The 19,913-nt window shown below is 40.7% G+C and overlaps 1 long non-coding RNA gene across 1 annotated transcript; it reads left to right on the top strand.

The window, feature by feature from the left end:
• The first annotated feature begins 3,962 nt into the window (after window positions 1-3,962).
• Window positions 3,963-6,179, top strand: LOC148212897 (uncharacterized). The gene is made up of 3 exons (XR_015789189.1): window positions 3,963-4,704; window positions 4,794-4,831; window positions 5,874-6,179. It is a non-coding gene; the product is annotated as an uncharacterized LOC148212897 (long non-coding RNA).
• The last annotated feature ends 13,734 nt before the right edge of the window (window positions 6,180-19,913 follow it).

The raw sequence follows: 19,913 nt of genomic DNA, 5'->3' as shown, positions 1-19,913 counted from the left end.
CAGAATCCTCGATGTTCGTTAGGATCTCGGAATTGGAATCGTGGTTGGGGTGAAGCGCTCGTAAGGTCGGCTCCTGGTAGGTCCGTTCTCCGCCCTTCGATACTCAGCTCGGCCGCTGGAAAAGGATCCCTTGTCCTTGGACTTGGGATCTGCCCTTTCATCTTTTCCACTTCTGCCCTGGCCGATCTTTCGTTCAGGTCGGCCGGTTTTGGTTCGGAAGAGCTCCTGTCCATCGATAACCTTCTTCGCCTTCTGGAGCACCTCGGCGAAGGTGGCCGGGGCCTCCTCTCCAAGTTTCACCGTGAGGGCTTCGTCGGCTAGACCAGTGAGGAAATAGCACATGGCCGAGTGATCGGAGCAGTGTGCAACCTTCAACTGCTCCTCCTGGAATCTGGTGACATACTCCCGCAGCGTCTCACCCTCCTTCTACCTGATGGTGGCGAGATGGGTCGCTGTCTTTTTGTCATAGTGCCGAGAAGAGAACTGGGCGAGGAACTCCCTTCTCAGCTGAGAGTAGGTCGAGATCGACCTGGCTGGCAGTCTCCGGTACCACAATCGCGTGTTGCCAGTAAGCGCGATCTGAAAGGCGCGGCATTTGATTGCGTCTGATGCCGCTTGGAAGTCCATGAGGCCTTCAAAGACCTCAACATAGTCCTTGAGGTCCTTCGTCCCGTCATAAGACTTCACGGTAGGAGGTTTGAACTTCGGAGGGATTGGTGCTTCCAAAACGTCCGAGGTGAAAGGCGATTCTCCCAAGTCGCCATCGTTCAGTGAATCGTCTTTCTGCTCGCATTTGGCCTTTAAGGCCTCCACTTGAGCATCGAGCTCTCCCCTCAGCAGGTCGAACTCCTCCCTTGTGATTATCCCTGCGGAATTGTGAGAGGATTCAGCCTGCTGGTTGGAGCTCCTCTAGGAGCGGGATGGTGACTGCCCTTTTCGGAGAGACGAGCCTCTCTTTCTGTTCAGATGCTCACGGAGGTCTCCTCTCTGGCGAGTGCACCCCTCACTCTTGTTGTCTTCGGGACGTTCTTCCTCGGCTGGGCCGAGGTGGGAACCACTTTGCTCGCGTACGTCCATGCGCGTCACTCGATTTTCAGATCGGGACCCTGCGCCTGCAGCTAGCACCATTTCGTTATACATTGCCTCCATGGAGCGCATTTGTGTGCGCATTGCCTCCATCTCTCTCTGGAGTGCATCAAAGTTCTCGCTTGTTGGAGCCGGGGCTGGACCCCGGGCGCCCTTCTTAGAGGTCCCACCTCGGCCACGGGCGGCCTTGGACGTCCTCGGGTGCGCAGGCGGTAGGACAGGCGCGGTGATCCGTGCCGACCTGCGGAGGGGTTCCGTTGCTAGGCCGTCGTGACCTTGCCCCTCTACCGCCGCTGCTCCGACCTCCCTCTGGTGGGCGTCGCTAGCAGCTAGAGTCCTTCGATCTGTCGTATTGGTCGAATTCGCTGGTTGAGCCATGTTCGCTCGCGTGTTGGTTTAAAGGAATTGGGATGACTTAGATTGTCAGTCTTTCCCACAGACGGCGCCAAATGTTTATGCAAAGATGTGCACAACAATATGTTCCTGATTGTAGCTCGAACTCGGCCTCCGGACCGACCTGGACACTAGGGCGGACCTGCACAAAAAGGTGAGCACTCCGACGATCAAGTCAGTATAGGTCGGATTCCAAGTTTAGTTCGAAGCCAGAAATCATCGTACCTGATCGGGGAGTGAGGTCCTCTACTTATAGGTGGTGGTCCTGCTAATCTAGCGACGGTTACATTCGGTAATCTCGGGGCCGTCGGTTACACCCGGTAATCTCGGGACCGACGGTTACGCCCGATAATCACGCCGCAGACAGTTGCTCATCTCGGCCCCTACCGAGCTCCCCGGTAGGTCAGACCTGGGCCAGGTTCACCTCGGCCCTCATACTTAGCATTTGTCGGCGTTGGTGGCGGCCATCTCGGCTATCCGAGCTGGGGATGACTCATGAGCCATCTTGGAGCACCAATAGGGGTCCTCCACGTGTCCAGGGTATTCCTTTCCCCAAACAAGGTCAGAGTCAAATGGATCTCATCATTGTAAAACAGGAAGTTACTTACAAATAAGAACTAAAACAAGATCCTAGACATGACTCTCTTACCCGTTAAACGTAAGTTGACGTTTAAATTATTTAGGATTCTAAAGTTGCATAGACATATGTAAACACTAGCCTAAACTTCTAAACAAACAAAAAGTGGTATGGAATAGAAATTGAACCAGTTTGCACAAATTCAACGTAATTACGGGCACATTTGGTAGGTGTAATTCATCATTTTAGAACTAAACAGTAGTAGGGGGTTGGCCTTTTAAATTCTTTTATTTTCGTGTGTTTTTCGTGTTCAACCAATTTCACCAATTTTTATCCCAACCCCAATTGCTCATTCAAGCAGTTTCCAAATTCAAATTTTAAAGAAAAACTAGTCCCTGTGGAGATGATCTTGGAGTACTTCCATATTATTACTTGTGACAGTGTGCACTTGCACTCTACCCTCTAGCAATTAAGCAGAGGCGCAACAAGTTTTTGGCGCTGTTGTCGGGGACTTTGTTTTTGTTTTAATTTTATTCTTTGTGAATTGGTTTTGCGTACGATGACTTCACTGTTTCTATTCTTAAAATATCCCCTATCCAACCTCAAAAGTGAGCATTAGTGCATGAACACAAATTCACACTTGCTTCCGTACGATCCCGAGATCGAGAAAACTTGCAAGAGGTTAAGGCATGAGCAGAGACTTAGAAAACAATAGGAGAAAATCCAAAAAAAGAAAGAAAAAGAAAAAGAGAGAGCATTTGACGAAGGAAGCACCAAGATGGCAAAAGAAGTACGAAATCCAATCTGATTGGCCGATCGAAGAGACATTGGAATGCGCGACTATGCAACCACTACATTACAGAACTTAAACGGGGGCATTACAAATCCAATTCCAGACGATGCCCAATTTGAACTAAAGCCGATAATGCTCCAAATGCTTAACACTATTGGCCAGTTTGCAGGACTCAAACATGAGGATCCACATTCCCACCTTAAATCTTTTATCCAAGTGGCAAATACTTTTAGATTACCACGAATATCTGACGATGCTTTAAGACTAAAATTATTTCCCTTTTCCCTTTCAGGTCAAGCAACTGCATGGTTGAATACTTTTCTTCCAGACTCCATCACTTCATGGGGAACCATGGTGGACAAGTTCATTACAAAGTATTTCCCACCCACAAAAAATGCAGACGTGAGGGAGGAAATCATTTCTTTTAGGCAAACAGAGAATGAAACAGTCAACGAAGCATGAGAACGTTTCAAGGAGCTAATGAGAAGTTGCCCAAACTTAGGAATTCTAGTCTGTGTACAAATTGAACATTCTTATCGAGGTTGCGATATACGAACAAAAATGATGTTAAACACAGTCGCGAATGGAAAGTTCACTTCTATGACATACAACGAGATCGTCACCATTCTTGATTAGTTAACTAAACATAACGATCTATGGTGCTCAGAGAGATCAAGGACCCAACCAAAGACCATAGATCAAGTAGGAGTGTTTAATCTTGATGCGATGTCATTAATGCAAAATAAATTAGATACCCTTATGCAAATGATGAAGGATATGCAAGGGAATAATGCCACACACCTACACCAACATCAACAACAAATACCAATCTTACTCCTGTTTATCATATGACCGAGTCTATTTGTTATTATTGTGGAGATTCTCATAATTCTGAAAATTGCCCATCTAATCCAGCTTCTTTATGTTATGTAGGGCAAGGGAATCAAATGAACTTTAATCCTTACTCCAACACCTACAACCTAGGATGGAGGCACCATCCTAATTTTTCATGGAGTGGGCAAGAGAGTTCCAACAATGTGGGTCAAGTTCAAAACCAACAATATAAGGCGTATAACCCTGGATGCTATGTGGCTTCTAGATGAAGTAGAAGAGTGCTCGTGTAACGCCCCGAGTCCCTCCGGTTAGTTGGTCTCGAATCAGGAGATTTTTCATTTAATTTCTAAATTAATTGTTAAATTAAATTTATACATATTCATCGGGCTCTAAACTCCAATTAAATTTATATTCGCCGGACTTCGTGTAGTGAGCCTTGTTTTAAGATGGAATGGACTCCTTTCTCCTCTTGGGCTTGGATATATTGGGCTTCTGGGTTGAGTTGGTTTTAAAACAAAAAGAAAGAAAAACAAAAGGGAAAAACCTAGACTCCATCTTCTCCTTCCTTCTCCTTCACGTGGATAGCAGCCGCCCCCCCAGTTCACTTTCCTTCACCGGCGACCTTACCTCACGGCGGCGAGTTTGTCAGCAGCGGGCACGGCGGCATCGCGGCGGAGCAGCAGCCATCTTCCCGCTGCTTTGCGGCGTTTTTCGGCGTGGGTATCACGGCGGTCTGTAGCAGCGGCGGTGTTTTTCGGCGTGGGTGTCCCGGCGGTCTGCAACGAACCAGCGCCGCACCTTCTCGCGGTGGCACACGGCGACGGGCCAGATTTGCTGCGGCGCACGGCGGGCGGGTGGTACAGCGGCGAAACGGCGGCAAACTGCTGCTACAATTCGACGAACGACGACTCCAGCGGCGGGATTTGTACGTTACAGCGGTGTTTAGGACGTTTGATGGTGACCCACATCCTTGGCGAGCTAGATCTAGGTGACCCACATCTATACGAAGTCGGTTTTGGTGGTAATGCGTCATTCGAACCCTTTTAAAGTTGATTTCGAAGGCTAAATAGCGTACGTAACGTGCTGTATTTTCTGTTTTGGTGTGCTTAGGTGTGAGGCCAACGCAAAACTTAAGGGCGCGATTGTGTGTAAGTAGGCAAGGGGCGTGTGCGTGCGTTGATGTATGCTAAATAGTCTCTAACGTGATGGTTTTGCAGCGTTTTATGCAGATTTTGTTACGTCATTGTGCTAAATAATTCTTGTTGCGTTAGTCGATGTGCTTGGAGTTCTGTTGAATGTTTGTCGATGAAAATTGTGGGATTTTCTGCTTTGCTAAATGATTGAGTATTGCTGCGGTAATGTTGGTTGCCTGAATATGCATTTTTGTTCGGCGTGTTTTTTGTGAGCTATTATCCTTAGAAATACTTGTTAAATAATGATGTAGGATATTGAGCATGATTAGGTTATTGTCCCGTTTTTAACAGTTGCCTATGTTGTGGAAGCATGCTGAATTGTACTTGTGAGTTGAAAGATGCAGGGTTAGTGGTATAAGAAAGTTTATGGTAAGACTCTGGTGAAAGTTGGATTCTTGAAGGGAATGGAAGAGTGGGTGTCAGGGTCTCGGGTATAAATGGTCGAGGGCTGAAACGCCAGTTATGGAGTGAATGAGTGAGTGTCAGGGCCTCAGGTATAAATGGTCGGGGGCTGATACGTCACTAATAGAGTATCGAGGCCTCGGGTATAAATGGTCGAGGGTCGATACGAGGAGTCCTTTGGGAGGGAGACTATTGGGGCCTTGGGTATAAATGGTCAAGGGCCAATAGATGGTGAAGTCATCAGGGCTTCGAGTATAAATGGTCGAGGGCCGATGCAGTAATGTCGGGGCTCTGGGTATAAATGGTCAGGGGCCGACTCTACTGGAAGGAGATAACTGTGGGAGGTTAGGATAACTGTGATAAGCGTAGAGGTACTTGTGGTGTTAGGGAGACTAGAGGTTGGTTGTTAATGTGCTTCCTGGCTGTGGTTGTCACTAAATTTTATGGAATGTGTTGATGTTTGAATGCATGATGTATTGAAAAACATGACTACGTATGTTTCCTGTTATAGTTGAGTATGGTGTGTGTGTGTGGTGAGGGCTACTTACGGAGTATATTTAATATACTCACCCCCCTTCTACAATGATTGTTTCAGGTGAAGGACTTGTGGGCGACCATGGTGATGGGACGGAGGAGACATGACGAGCGAGGACCATTGGCTGCTTAGTCACTCTTGTTTAGTTTAAGTTATTAGTTAAGACCTTATGTTATGGTCAATAAACCATTTGTTTGTATTTGATTTATTGGGAGGATTCCACTGGTTGTTAATTTCATTTCGGGATGAGTGCCTATTTTAGATTTCTTCCATTCGTTGAGTTTTGCCTAGTTGAATAATAAAATTGCCTCGTGAGGTGGCCCACGATTGTTGTTGATCGATATTCTATCTAATTGATGTATTGTTGAATTGATAAAAAGTGGAACTTGATTTTATATGTTTGTTGTATAGGGAGTTGGCATGACGTATTTGGGGTTAAGTTTAATTAGTTGAGTAGTTAACGTGACCTAGAAGTGTGTGGGAAATTCTGGGGCGTTATGGCTCGAATATTCAGATAACTAACCCTGTGTTTATGGAAGAATTTTGTGAATTGGTAACTGCATGTTTAGAGCAAGAATTAGAAGCAGCGTAAAAAGAAAAAGAGACAACACTTTGTCGTCACCAGTGGATAAGTTTGAGTTTTGAGATTTGAGCAATGATAAATTTAAGGCGATGCAACCATCAATCATTGAGCTGCCTCGACTAAAACAAAAACCCCTGCCTACTCATTTAAAATATGCATACTTAGGAGAAAATGAATCTTTACCTGTAATCATTTCTGCAACGTTATTTAATGAACATGAAATTTTGTTGTAGCAGGTATTGTCAAACAAGAAGGCCATTGGATGGACGATAGCAGATATCAAGGGAATTAGTCCATCATTTTGTATGCATAAGATAAATTTGGAAGAAGGTCCCATCAATTATGTTGAACATCAAAGAAGATTGAATCCTAAAATGGAAGAAGTCATGAAGAAAGAAATTCTAATGGCTAGATGCGGGAGTGATATACCCAATAGCAAGCAGTAGCTGGGTGAGCCCAATCCAATGTGTGCCAAAAAAGGGTGTCATGACGGTCGTCACAAATGAAAAGAACGAATTGATCCCATCTCGAACCGTAACCGGTTGGAGAGTTTGCATGGATTACCGCAAACTCAATAAGGTAACAAAAAAGGATCACTTTCCTCTTCCATTTATTGATCAAATGCAAGATCGTCTCGCAGGTAAGGAGTTATACTACTTTCTTGATGGATACTCAGGGTATAACCAGATCACAGTTGCTCCGGAGGACCAGGAGAAAACAATTTTCACATGCCCTTATAGAACATCTGCATTCCGACGAATGCCCTTCGGTTTGTGTAACACACTTGCTACGTTGCAGCGCTGTATAATGGTAATTTTTTATGACATGATTGAAAATGTGATTGAAATTTTTATGGATGATTTTTCGATATTTGGAGAGTCTTTTGAAAATTGTCTTAAAAATCTTGAAAAAGTTTTGGAGAGATGTGAAAAAACAAACCTTGTTTTGAATCGAGAGAAATGTTATTTCATGGCAAAAGACGGTATTGTTTTGGGTCACAAAATTTCAAACAAAGGAATGGAAGTAGATCGAGCTAAAATTGAGTTAATTTCAAAACTTCCACCACCCTCGTCAGTTAAAGGTATTCGAAGTTTTTTGGGTCATGCTGGATTTTATCGTCATTTTATCAAAGACTTTGCTAAAATATCAAAACTTTTATGTCGTTGCTGGAAATTGATAGGCCATTTGAATTTGATGAAGAATGCATGAATTCATTTGAGACTCTTAGGAAGGCATTAAGTTCAGCACCTATCATAGTAGAAACTGACTGGAATCTACCATTTGAGGTAATGTGTGACGCGAGTGACTATGCGTTAGGAGCCATGTTAGGATAGAGAAAAAAATAAAATTTTGCATCCAGTTTACTATGCCATTAAGACCTTAACTGCAACACAACTTAACTATACCACCACAGAGAAAGAGCTATTAGCTATTGTATTTGCCTTTGATAAATTTAGAGCATATTTGATAGGTTCTAAAGTTATTGTTTTTACTGACCACTCTGCCTTGAGATATTTGTTTGCTAAGAAAGATGCGAAGCCAAGGTTAATTCGGTAGATTTTACTTCTTCAAGAATTCGACTTAGAGATTCGAGATCGAAAAGGTACAGAAAACCAGGTGGCAGACCATTTGTCTTGATTTTAGAGTCCACTAACCCAGAAGACCCATTACCAGTCAAGGAACACTTTATTGATGAGCAAGTCCTTCATATTGATAACATCCCATGGTATGCGGATATTGCAAAATTTTTCGTAAGTGGCATCTTTCCTAATGAGTTTAACTCACAATAGGTAAAGAAATCTTTACATGATGCTAAGCACTATAGGTGGGATGAGCCGTATTTTACGCAGGTGTGTAGCTGAAGAGGAACAAACAAAAGTCCTGGAAGCATGCCATACATCACCGTATGGTGGGCACTTTGCTGGGCGAAAAACCGCAACTAAGGTATTACAAAGTGGGTTCTTTTGGCCCACTTTATTTCGAGTCGCCCACTAGTTTGTCTAGGTATGTGATAAGTGTCAACGTGTATGTAATATTTCCCAAAAAAATGAAATGCCTCTTAACCCCATTTTAGAAGTAGAAATTTTCCACGTATGGGGCATTGATTTTATGGGACCGTTCCCACCATCGTTTGGTAAAATTTACATTTTGTTAGCCGTCGACTATGTGTTTAAATGGATAGAAGCCATAGCAACTTCAGTAAATGATGCTAGAATTGTTATTCAATTTTTGCAAAAAAATATTTTTACTCGCTATGGTACACCAAGATGTCTAATTAGTGACGAGGGAACACATTTTGTAAACAAAGCCGTAGCTAAAGTTTTAGCAAAATATAATGTCCAACATAAGACTGCTACTACGTACCACCCACAAACAAATGGCATGGCTGAGGTCTCTAATAGGGAAATTAAATTTATCCTAGAAAAAACAGTCAATACAAATAGGAAAGATTGGAGGATTAAATTAGATGATTCCCTATGGGCGTATCAGACTGCTTTCAAGACCACTCTTGGTATGTCTCCTTTTCGTCCAGTATTCGATAAAGCTTGTTACCTTCCTATTGAATTAGAATATAAAGCATATTGGGCCACTAAAAAACTAAATTTTGACTTTAATGCTGCAGGTAAAGAACGAAAGTTCCAATTGAACGAGTTAGAAGAATTCAGGAAATTTTCATACGAAAATGCCAAAATGTACAAGGAAAAAATAAAACAGTGGCATGATCGGCGAATAAGGCCCAAGCACCTCCAAGTAGGTGACAAGGTTTTATTATTTAATTCCAAACTCTGACTGTTTCCCGGTAAGTTAAAATCCCGTTGGTCTGGCCCATTCAAAATTACAAAGGTATATCCGCATGGGGCCATCGACTTAAAAGACAATTCGGGTAATATTTTTAAAGTTAACGGTAAAGAGTTAAGCCTTATTTTGGAAATCAATTTGATAGAGGTAAAACCTCTATTCTCTTTTTAAATACATGAATGAATTAATTGGCCTCTAATTTGTTTTTCGAGCTTGATTGGAGGGGCACAGAGTGTGAATTATTTTATTTTTTTTAGTTTTGAAGTTTTTTTGTTTTAAAAGGAAAATTTTGAATTGTATTTAAAAAAAAATTAATTTAGTTTTGCAATTTCTAAAGATTTTTTTAAATAAGAAAAATTTTACTTAATTGCCTTCTGTTAAAAAAAAGCATGGCAGTTTTTAAAAAATAAGAATAAATGAGAGGTTGTTTTGGGCTTTTCATTTTTGAAAATAAACTGGGGGCCAATTTTTGTAATTCATGTTCTTTTTAAACTAGGGTTTCTTTTGTTACTAAAAAACGAATTATAAACAAAAGTCAAAAACTATTTTATTTTTTTCGTTTCTTTTCATCTTCTTCGTAGACCCTGCCCCCCCTCTTGTTTTTCACTTCCTCTTCTTCACGGACGTAGACGCCACCATGGGAGCCTCACCATCGCACTCCCGGAGCTCCGATTCTTCACCATCGTCTTACCTTGTGGGTTACCGGCGTTTCCAATCGTCTGATGAAGAAAGCCCTTGGCCATCCGTAGCAATCACTCGCCAAAAATGCAGCTCCGCTGTTTACCACCACCGACGAACGCTTGCTACAAGTTAATAGATCGATTTGAAAATGCCAAAACCTAAATCTGTCGAAGTAGTTGTCCCAATTTCTGCTGAGTGTCGTCGAGCCTTACAAAATACTATCTGTGATAGTGCCAACATATGGGAACGATTTGAAATCCATGGTGGCCCCAGTCCAAAATGAAAAAATTGAAAAAAGGGAGTTTCTAACCTATCTCTGTTTTTAAATTTTTTGACTATTGTTATTTTTGCTTGCTAGGTTAGTTGTGCATGATTAGGGATAGATTTTAGTTAGTTTTGATTTTGTTTATCTGGAAGCATGCTGCGAAAAGTTGAGAATTGTGTTTTTGTGTTGACTACAGTCTATATTCTCATGCATATTAAGTGTATTGCTACCCAACTTTTGTTTTTGTGAATCTTCAAGTGAATGTGCAATTTTCCTCCCAATTTTGAGCATGAAAAGTCTTGGATTTACCATCTTTGAGTAGGTTCTTGTTCTTTTCCCATGTCGGTGATGATAATTAGGAATATGCATGAGCTTTGTTTTCTACTATTTAGATTAAGCTATGACTCATTTGCCACGTTGTTTTAGGATAAAATCATTTTCTGCTTCTCTTGTTTAAACCTTTAAACTTTTTACATCTTTTTTAAGAGGATCCTTGTCCTTAGTGAAAAAATATTTTTACGCACCACCAAAAATTTTTCACACTTAAAACCAGTGAGGACACTGTCTTGTTCAAGTTTGGGGGAGTCGCTTCCCTCGAGTTTGGGGGAGAGTGGCGTAAGCAAGCCTAATAAAATGTTAAGATGCAGTGAGTCGAAAAACAAATGAGGTAAGAAAAAGTGTGGAAAAACAAAGCGTATAAATTTTTGTCTTGAAAAAGAAGAGTAACAAAAGGAAAAGGAATGCAAAAAGAGAAAAAAAAAGAGATAGAAAATTTTTCAAAGAAAGGCAAAATAAAAATAAGAGTGGAAAGACAAAAGCATGAAAGGAGAAAATGTGTGGCAAGAGAATGAGAGAAGAAAAGTAAAGAAGCTTGCCTTAACTCAGTTCCCACTCTGTTTGCGAAAATTGTCTCACTTAAGGATACTCGTAATTTTATGGTAGCAACTTTGATCTAGCTTGACTTTGTGCCACTCACTAATCGACAAGCTCGAATTAGTTGCCAGCCTAGAGAATCCCTTGAGTGACTGTCCTGATTTCGAGTCATTTTTGTGCTAGAAAATTTTCATTAAAGGGAGTGTGCATAGTCTCTACTGGATTTGAAAAAGTTTTTTGAGTTAGACAATAGAAGAATTTGAAAAGCTTCTATCTTTTAAAGAAATGTGGCTTTATGATAATTTTTCTTGAAAAGAGTAGTAGCGATTAAAGCTTTGACATTCCTCCTGAGACACCATATGAGCAAATTACTAGACTTTCTTGATGTATGGTTTATTCATGTATTATGCAAGCTTATTATTGATTTGATAATTGTTGTTTTTGCTTGAGGACAAGCAAAATATTAAGTTTGGGGGTGTGATAAGACTTGATTAAAGGCTAGGAAGAGTAGTTTTACATGCTTAGTTGGGAGTTAATTATGATGGAAAACATATGTTAATGCATATAATTCATGGAAAATATGCATATTTCGTTATTAAGGACTTAGGCAATCAACTAGAAGCAAATAGCGGCTAATTGATGAAAATTTGTTTCTTTTATAAGGAAAATTGAAAATTGATGACTGCAATGCGTCAGGCATATTGCACGCCAAGTATTTCCATATTATTAGAAGGATGCGCCAGCCAATTGCTTTGGAAATTCCAGCTTCACAATGCGCCAGCCACATTCGATGCATAAATTATCAAAACGGGAATAACGACTTTTGACCAATTTATTCGTCCAAGATTTGGTTTTACTCCTAATATCTCTACAACAACCAGTGGTTGCCAACTTCCCTTGAATTTCTCAAATCCTTGTTACTCACATGACCTATAAAAGGAGCCTCCAAGCATCACTTCTAGACATCTCATTTCCATGCTTTGCTTTTCTTTCTAAATTCTTGTCAACTTTAGCTTTCAAGTTTTAATTCCAGCTTTAAGTTTTGTTCTTCCTTTATTGTGTTTACAATTACTCCTTACTTATTTTATCGCAATTTTAGTTACTATAATTGTGTTCTTCTTTCCCGATTTCAATGAAAATGCATCACTTTGTTATCTTCTTTTGCTATTGCATTTATTTTAATTCCATGAGTAGCTAAATTAATTTTTCAACCCTCCTACGAATGGTTTAGTTCATTTATTTTAAATTACATCTATCAGTGAGCACGACGTATTACACTCTCTTTTCTTATCTTGATTGATACAATTTATCCAGTTGATTTTCTTGTTGGCCACATGTTTTAATCACATTAGTTTGAATTTAATTCTTAGAAGGTTAGAGCCAAACAAATCTCATCAAGGTAAAACGGGAACTTACTTAGAAATAAGAACTAAAACAAGATCCTAGACATAGACTCTCTTACCTGTTAAACGTAAGTTGACATTTAATTTATTTAGGATTCTAGAGTTGCATAGACATATGTAAACACTAGCCTAAACTTCTCAACAAACCAAAAGCGGTATGGAATAGGAGTTAAACCAGTTTGCACAAAGTGAGTGTAATTACAGGCACATTTGGTAGGTGTAATTCATCATTTTAGAACTAAACAGTAGTAGGGGGTTGGCCTTTTAAATTCTATTATTTTCGTGTGTTTTTCGTGTTCAACCAAATTTCACCAATTTTTATCCCAATCCCGATTGCTCATTCAAGCAGTTTTCAAATTCAATTTTTAAACAAAAACTCCCTGTGGAGATAAACTTGGAGTACTTTCATATTATTACTTGTGACAGTGTGCACTTGCATTATACTCTCTAGCAATTAAGCAGAGGCGCAACACAAACCCCTTCTCAAATTTCGAATCTCTTTGTGTGGTTGAACTTAGGCCTTCGTATTTGAACCCCTTGGAGCATGCTTGTTTGATTGGTCATCACACTCGTGGAGTATTTCTGGCCTCGAGCATAGTGAGTAATCTGTTTGGTCAAGGTAACGACTGCAAAGGTAATCCCTCTAACCTTTACCTTTCGGGTTGAACCATCTATAGGATTGGATTCAAGTGGGTTGTGGCTCGAGTAGCTCAATACGCTTGGGTTGTCACATATAATTTCTCCTTATAGATCATGGCATTCTCATATGCATCTCTTTGTAATTCATCTAACTCCTTAAGACGTAGCCTCCGAACTTTCGCTACTGCATCATAATTGAAACTCAGTTTTTTCATTGCCCAGAAGGACAGTCAACAAATCTTGCCCCAAATAATGAAAAGTCATTCATGAAGACTTCTACCACTGACTCGACCAGATCCGAGAAAATCGCCATCATGCAACGTTGGAATGTGGCTGGAGCATTGCACAATCTGAATGGCATCCTTCTAAAAGCGAAAGTTCCATATGGGCAGGTAAAGGTCCTATTGTGTTGGTCTTGAGGTGCGATACTGATCTGGTTGTAGCTACTGTACCCATCAAGGAAACAGTAATACTCCTGCTCAGCTAATATATCGAACATTTGGTCAATGAAAGGCAAACGGAAATGGTTCTTTCTTGTAGCTTTATTAAGCTTCCGGTAGTCCATGCTTATCCTCCAACCCGTAACTGTCTGAGTAGGGATGAGCTCACTTTTAGCATTCTCCACCACTATCATTCCTCCTTTCTTTGGAACACATTATTTTGGACTTACACATTCACCGTTCGAGATTGGATATATAATTCTAGCATCCAGCCATTTAATTATCTCCTTTTTCACAACTTCTTACATTGCAGGGTTTAGTCTTCATTGTGGTTCCACTGAATTCTTGCAATTCTCTTCCAATACAATTTTATGCATGCAATAACTAGGGTTTATCCCCTTAATATTTGCGATTTTCCTGCCTATGGCTATTCGATGCTCCCTCAGCACTGCTAGTAGCTCGTGTTCCTTTTCCTTAGACAGATTTGCAACAATATTGATAGGTAACGTGTTGGAAGGACCGAGGTAGGCATACTTTAAATGCTGCGGAATAGCTTTCAGCTTTAGTTGAGGTGCTTCCTTAACATATGGTTTCAACTATTTTCGGCCAACATCGTTTAATTTCAAACTCTCGTGAACTCTGGACCATGATTTTACTAACTCCATTTCACTATCCACATAGAGAATTTCTTGGCAAATTTTATATGTTTGCTCCAACATGTTGTTCAACTCGCTGTTCTGGTTCTCCAACATAACTTATGCAGTAAGTGTCGCCATCACAGCTTCATCTAGCACTTGCAAGATTGCACACTCCTTAGCATCCGAGGGGTATTTCATGGAGTTAGATACTGAAAATTTAATCTCTTGATCCTGCACCCTTATAGTGACCTCTCGTTTATGCACATCCACTAAGGCTAGTCTGGTGGCTAAGAATGGCCTCCCCAAGATGATTGGCACTTCTTCATCTAGTTGAAGGGTGACTGTGGTTGGCCTCACTTATCCCATGCCCAACCTTTTATACACTGACAATGGTATTAGATTAATGCTTGCTCCAAGGTCACATTGTGCTTAACCAATTTTATGACCACCAATGGACAATGGAATTGTGAAACTTCTCTGATCCTTCATTTTCTTTAGTATTTTACTAGTCAAAATTGTACTGCACTCCCTAGTTAAACAAATAATTTCAAACTCTCCCAGCCTGCAATTCTTAGTGAGAACATCCTAAAAAATTTCACATAAGTGGGCATTTGCTCTAAAGCTTCCACTATTGGAATATTGATGAGTATCTACTTAAGTACCTAAAGGAATCGTTTAAACTACCCATCTTTATTCTTCTTCTGCAGCCTTTCCGGATAAGGTATTATGGGTACATACTCTGTTGGTTGCTGGAATAGTGGGTTGTTCCGGATGCTTCAGCATGTCAGCTGGTTTGGACGAGGATGCTTTAGCTTTGTCTGTCTTAGACGTCCCTTCTTTGCTATCCTTCCCATGCTCCTAATCCTCTGATTCTACCATATGTGTTCCACTGTCCTTGTTGTCTCCCAGCTGCTTTACACTCTGCCTCAAATTATCGCTTGCTGATTCAACTGACTATGTGGCTTGCTCAATTTCCACGATGATTTTTGTTCTTGCTATTTCTCCTTCACTGCCTCTTTCTTGCTGATACGTTGGTGGCAATGCTCGGCCACTTCAAAATGTTAAAGCCTTACATTGCTCCTTGTCATCCCTTTTTGGCTGCTCTATATCACTTGGCAGAGCTTCCGTTGGCCTATTTTTCAATTATGTTGCCAACTGGCCAATATATACTTCCATATTGCGCAAGGATGCTGCCTGACTCTATAGCAACGCGGTCTAGCTCTGCACATTAGCATCTTTCTTTGTCATGTAAGCCTTGAACATATCTTCCAAACTCAATGTCTTTGGAGGCTTTTGAATGGCTTGTTGATTCTTTCCTGAAAAACCTGGTGGATATTGCGTTTTCTACGGATATACTTGAGCATTACTTGTTCCAACATTGTGTCCTTCTTGGTTTCTCCCTAACTAAAGTTAGGATGGTTTCTTCAGCTTGGGTTGTATGTCTTCCCATACACATGATTTCTATTATGTTGCAGATTGCCCAAATAAAACAATGATGCAGGATTGCCTGGACAATTCTCGAACTGGTGCTCGCCTTCATAATATGGACAGAGAGAACTTTTCACAGCGTTCACCTTAGCTTTGGACGCTTTAGCCTCACTTGCAGTTGCATTTGTCATAACTATATCAACCAACCCTGAGATATTTGAGTTTAAATTTGCTACTAAATTGCCTGCCACTAGACCTTTTTAATTTGTTGATGAATCAACCCTAGATTTCGACTATTGATCCTTGTTGCGTGCAATTCTGTCTAGGATGACAAAAGCTTCCACATACGATTTTGACAATAGAGCCCCATTTATATTAGTGATTAATTGTATTATACTTGTGACAAGGAAAAATTACAAATAAAAGTTGGATAAAAATAAGGATAGAATATACGGAAGGAATTAGATCAATCGTTCAATTGTCGAAGAAGCATGTTGATAAAAGAGGGTTTACACGTTGCCCATGTAGGAAATGCCAAAATTTAGTATGGAAACGACCATGCGATGTGGAAGGTCATTTGTACTCGTATGGAATGTGTTCTTATTATAGGATATGGACTTTCCATGCAGAAGCTCGAGAGTTGCCGTTTAAGAGGATACGTACAACTATTAATCAAAACACACAGCAGGAAAATGGAATGAGTGAGATGTTAAATGATTTAACAAATGAGAGATGCACTGAATTTAGGGGGAGAGATACACTGAATTTAGGGGGGAAGATGAGTCAATTATGGGAGAATCAAGTGACAATATACAAGCTGGAAATACCAAGTTTCAATCAATGTTTGCTGAACTTGATCAAGAATTATATCCTAGATGTACGAAATTTTCAGTGCTAACATTCATGATTAAGTTAATGCATATCAAAGTACTTAATCTATGAAGTAATAAGTCATTTGATATGTTGTTGCAATTAGTTAAAGAAGCTCTTCCTAATGATTGTAGTATTCCAGAGTCTTATTATGATGCAAAAAATATGTTACGAGATTTGGGTTTAGGAAATGAAAAAATACATGCTTGCAAGAATGATTGTATCTTATTTTGAAGAGAAAATGAGCAAGATGGTGTATGTCCACAATGCAACGTATCTCGTTACAAAATAGACCGTGGTAAAGGAAAAAAGATTCTAGAGAAATTTTTAAGGCATTTGCCATTGAAGCCTTGATTGGAAAGATTATTTATGTCTCAACATATGGCAAAAGAAATGAGATGGCATAAGGAAAGAAGAGTTGACAATGAAGCGGTTTTAAGACATCCAGCAGATGTTGAAGCATGGAAAGATTTTGATAGACAATAATTCTTTGTTCGCAAAAGAACAAAGGAATGTAAGATTAGCCTTGGCTACTGATGAATTCAATCCATTTGGAAGTATGAATTTGTCATATAGTACGTGACCAGTAATATTGATTCCATATAACTTATGCCCCCCTGAAAATGTATGAAAGAATCATCTTTTTTCATGTCATTACTCATACCAGGTCTGAAATCTCTATGAAAAGAGACAGACGTTTATTTGCAACCACTGATAGAAGAATTGAAACAATTACGATCTATTTGTGTTGATACGTATGATACATGTAGTGGTAAGAAGTTTCGACTCCATGCAGCTTTGGTATGGACAATTAACGACTTTCCGACTTATGGCAATCTATCAGGATGGAGTACGAAAGAATATAACGCATGCCCAGTATGTAATGAGGACATTACATCAGACAAATTGCATAGTAAGATATGCTACATGGGACATCGTCGATTCTTACGACAAAGTCATCCTTGGCAAAAAAAAGTAAACAATACAATGAAAAAACAGAAAATAAAGTTGCACGACGACATTTTTCTGGATTGGATGTCGTCCACCAGTTAGATTCCATTGTTTTTCCGTCACTCGGGAAAACTATCAACGTTTTACAGTGGAAACGGAAAAGACATAATAATTAATTTAATTGGGTGAAGAGAAGCATATTGTTTGAGTTACCATATTGGTCAAGTCTCAAAATTCGACACAAATTGGATGTCACGCACATCGAGAAGAATATTAGTGATAATGTCATGTGCACATTATTAAATATTGAACGGAAAAAAAGGACACCAATAAAGCACGTAAGGATTTAATGAAGTTGAACATACGTAACGAATTACATCTCCGACAAGTCGGGAACAAATTGTTGAAACTGCATGCTAGCTACGCTTTAACAACATATGAAAGAAAGAAGGTTTGTAGCTTTTTGAAAAATGTCAAATTCCCTGATAGTTTTGCATCGAACATATCAAGCTGTGTTAGTGGTAAAGACGGAAAAGTATATGGCCTGAAAAGTCCCGACTGACATGTGTTGTAACAGAGACTTTTACCAGTTGGGATCGTCCATATTTGCCCAATGATGTTAGTGGGGCTATTGCACAATTGTCGAATTTCTTCAAAGAATTGACTGCAAAGATATTGAAAGTTGAGACGTTGAATAAGTTGGAAGATGAAATTGTATTGATTCTATACAAATTTGAGAGAATGAAAGTCACTTGCCTGAAGAAGCCAAACTAGTAGGACCTGTCGGTTATAGCTAGATGTATCCGATTGAGAGGTATACACATTTATTTATATATTTAGTTACAAATGATATTTAGTGATATAACTAATTAATATCACATATGCTCATAGGAGTTCGAGGACATTGAAACAATATGTGAAAAATAAAGCTCAACCTGAAAGTTCTATAGCAAAAGCTATCATTCCGAATGAATCATTGACATTTTGCTCAATATACCTTGATGAAATTTAAACCAAATTCAATAGGCCCGTTCGAAATGATGACATGGTGAACCTAAGAGACTTAAAGGCACATCTTCATCTATTCTCATAAAATGCACGTCCAATCGGTGGTTCAAAACTGAAGGAATTATCGCCTGGTGAGTTGCGAATGACCCATTGGATATGTTGTATCCAATTATGAAGTAGTGGATCCATACAGATAGTACGAACTTTCTTGCACTCAAATTGAATAAATCTATTTCAAAGATGGTTGATTATTGATATCATCATATCACAGAGATCACGAATTAGAGTTGAGCGTCGGAGATTTATTGAGTCCAAGCTACTTATTGACTCGAGCGTCGGAGATTTTACCCACTTGTGCAGGTCTTCCCTTAGCAGTTTGGGTCGGAGCAAAGACCAGGTTCGAGTTGGCTTAACGTTGTGCAAATTTTTGCATTAACATTTGGCACTGTCTGTGGGAAAGACATTGCAAGTCGCGCCAACAACCAAAGTAATCTGATTCGAGATAGTTCACCCAGCAGCTCTGCGAACACTACCGAACAGAAGCCTTTGAATGCAAACAATGGTGCTCAACGTGAAGTTGACACCAAGTTAACTGAAGACCAGGCTAGGGCAAGGTAAGAGGTGGAGCCACCTCGAAGGTCCACCCGCAATGCCAACACCGTCCTGCCCTCGACACACCCGAGGCCTAGCAAGACCAACCGAGGTTGAGGTGGGATTTCAAAAAAGACTTCGCAAAGGGTCGCGCCACTACGGACCCTGAGGTACTCGCTACCCTTCAGCGGGAGTTAGATGATATGCGCAACCGAGTGCGCACCATGGAGGAGACATATAATGAAATGATAAGGGCAAATCGAACAGGGTCCCATTCCAAGGCCCTAGGCAGGGTAGACGACCTGCTAGAAGATGGGGACGACCAAGATGTCCCTATCTACCCAGATGACTATCAGCCTGTTGCCGACAATGGCAGGATCGACTATAGTTTGAGGGATCATAACCTTCGGAAGAGGGCCTCACGAGGTCCAGGGATCTCTCCATCCTGTTCTCACAAATACTCAAACTCCGATCTCATGGCCCTGTCGAAGTATAAGCCATTGACACCGGAGGCTGTGATTACGAGGGAAGAGTTTGACCTAATGAAGCATAGATTTGACGAACAGGTTGAGGCACTCAAGGCGAAGTGCGAGAAGAAGGAAAGTCCCTTTGATGATGGCAAGATAGGTGAGTCACCCTTCACCTCGGACATCTTGGAGGCACTGATCCCTTCGAAGTTTAAAACACCCGCCATAAAGCCTTACGATTGGTCTAAGAGCCCAAAAGACTATGTGGAGGTCTTTGAAGGCCTCATGGACTTCCAAGCGGCGTCTGATGCCATTAAGTGCCGAGCTTTTCAGATCGCTCTCATAGGGAGCGCTCGACTCTGGTACAGAAGGCTGCTGGCCAGGTCGATCTCGACCTACAGTCAACTGCAGAAAGAGTTCATTAGCCAATTCTCATCTCGGCACTATGACCGAAAGACAGCCAT

Source organism: Momordica charantia (assembly GCF_013281855.1).
Source record: "Momordica charantia cultivar OHB3-1 chromosome 2 unlocalized genomic scaffold, Mcharantia_2.0 BLBB01000002.1, whole genome shotgun sequence".
Lineage (NCBI taxonomy): Eukaryota > Viridiplantae > Streptophyta > Magnoliopsida > Cucurbitales > Cucurbitaceae > Momordica > Momordica charantia.
Note: the sequence above shows the minus strand (reverse complement) of the source record. Positions and strands in the feature narration are given on the sequence as shown.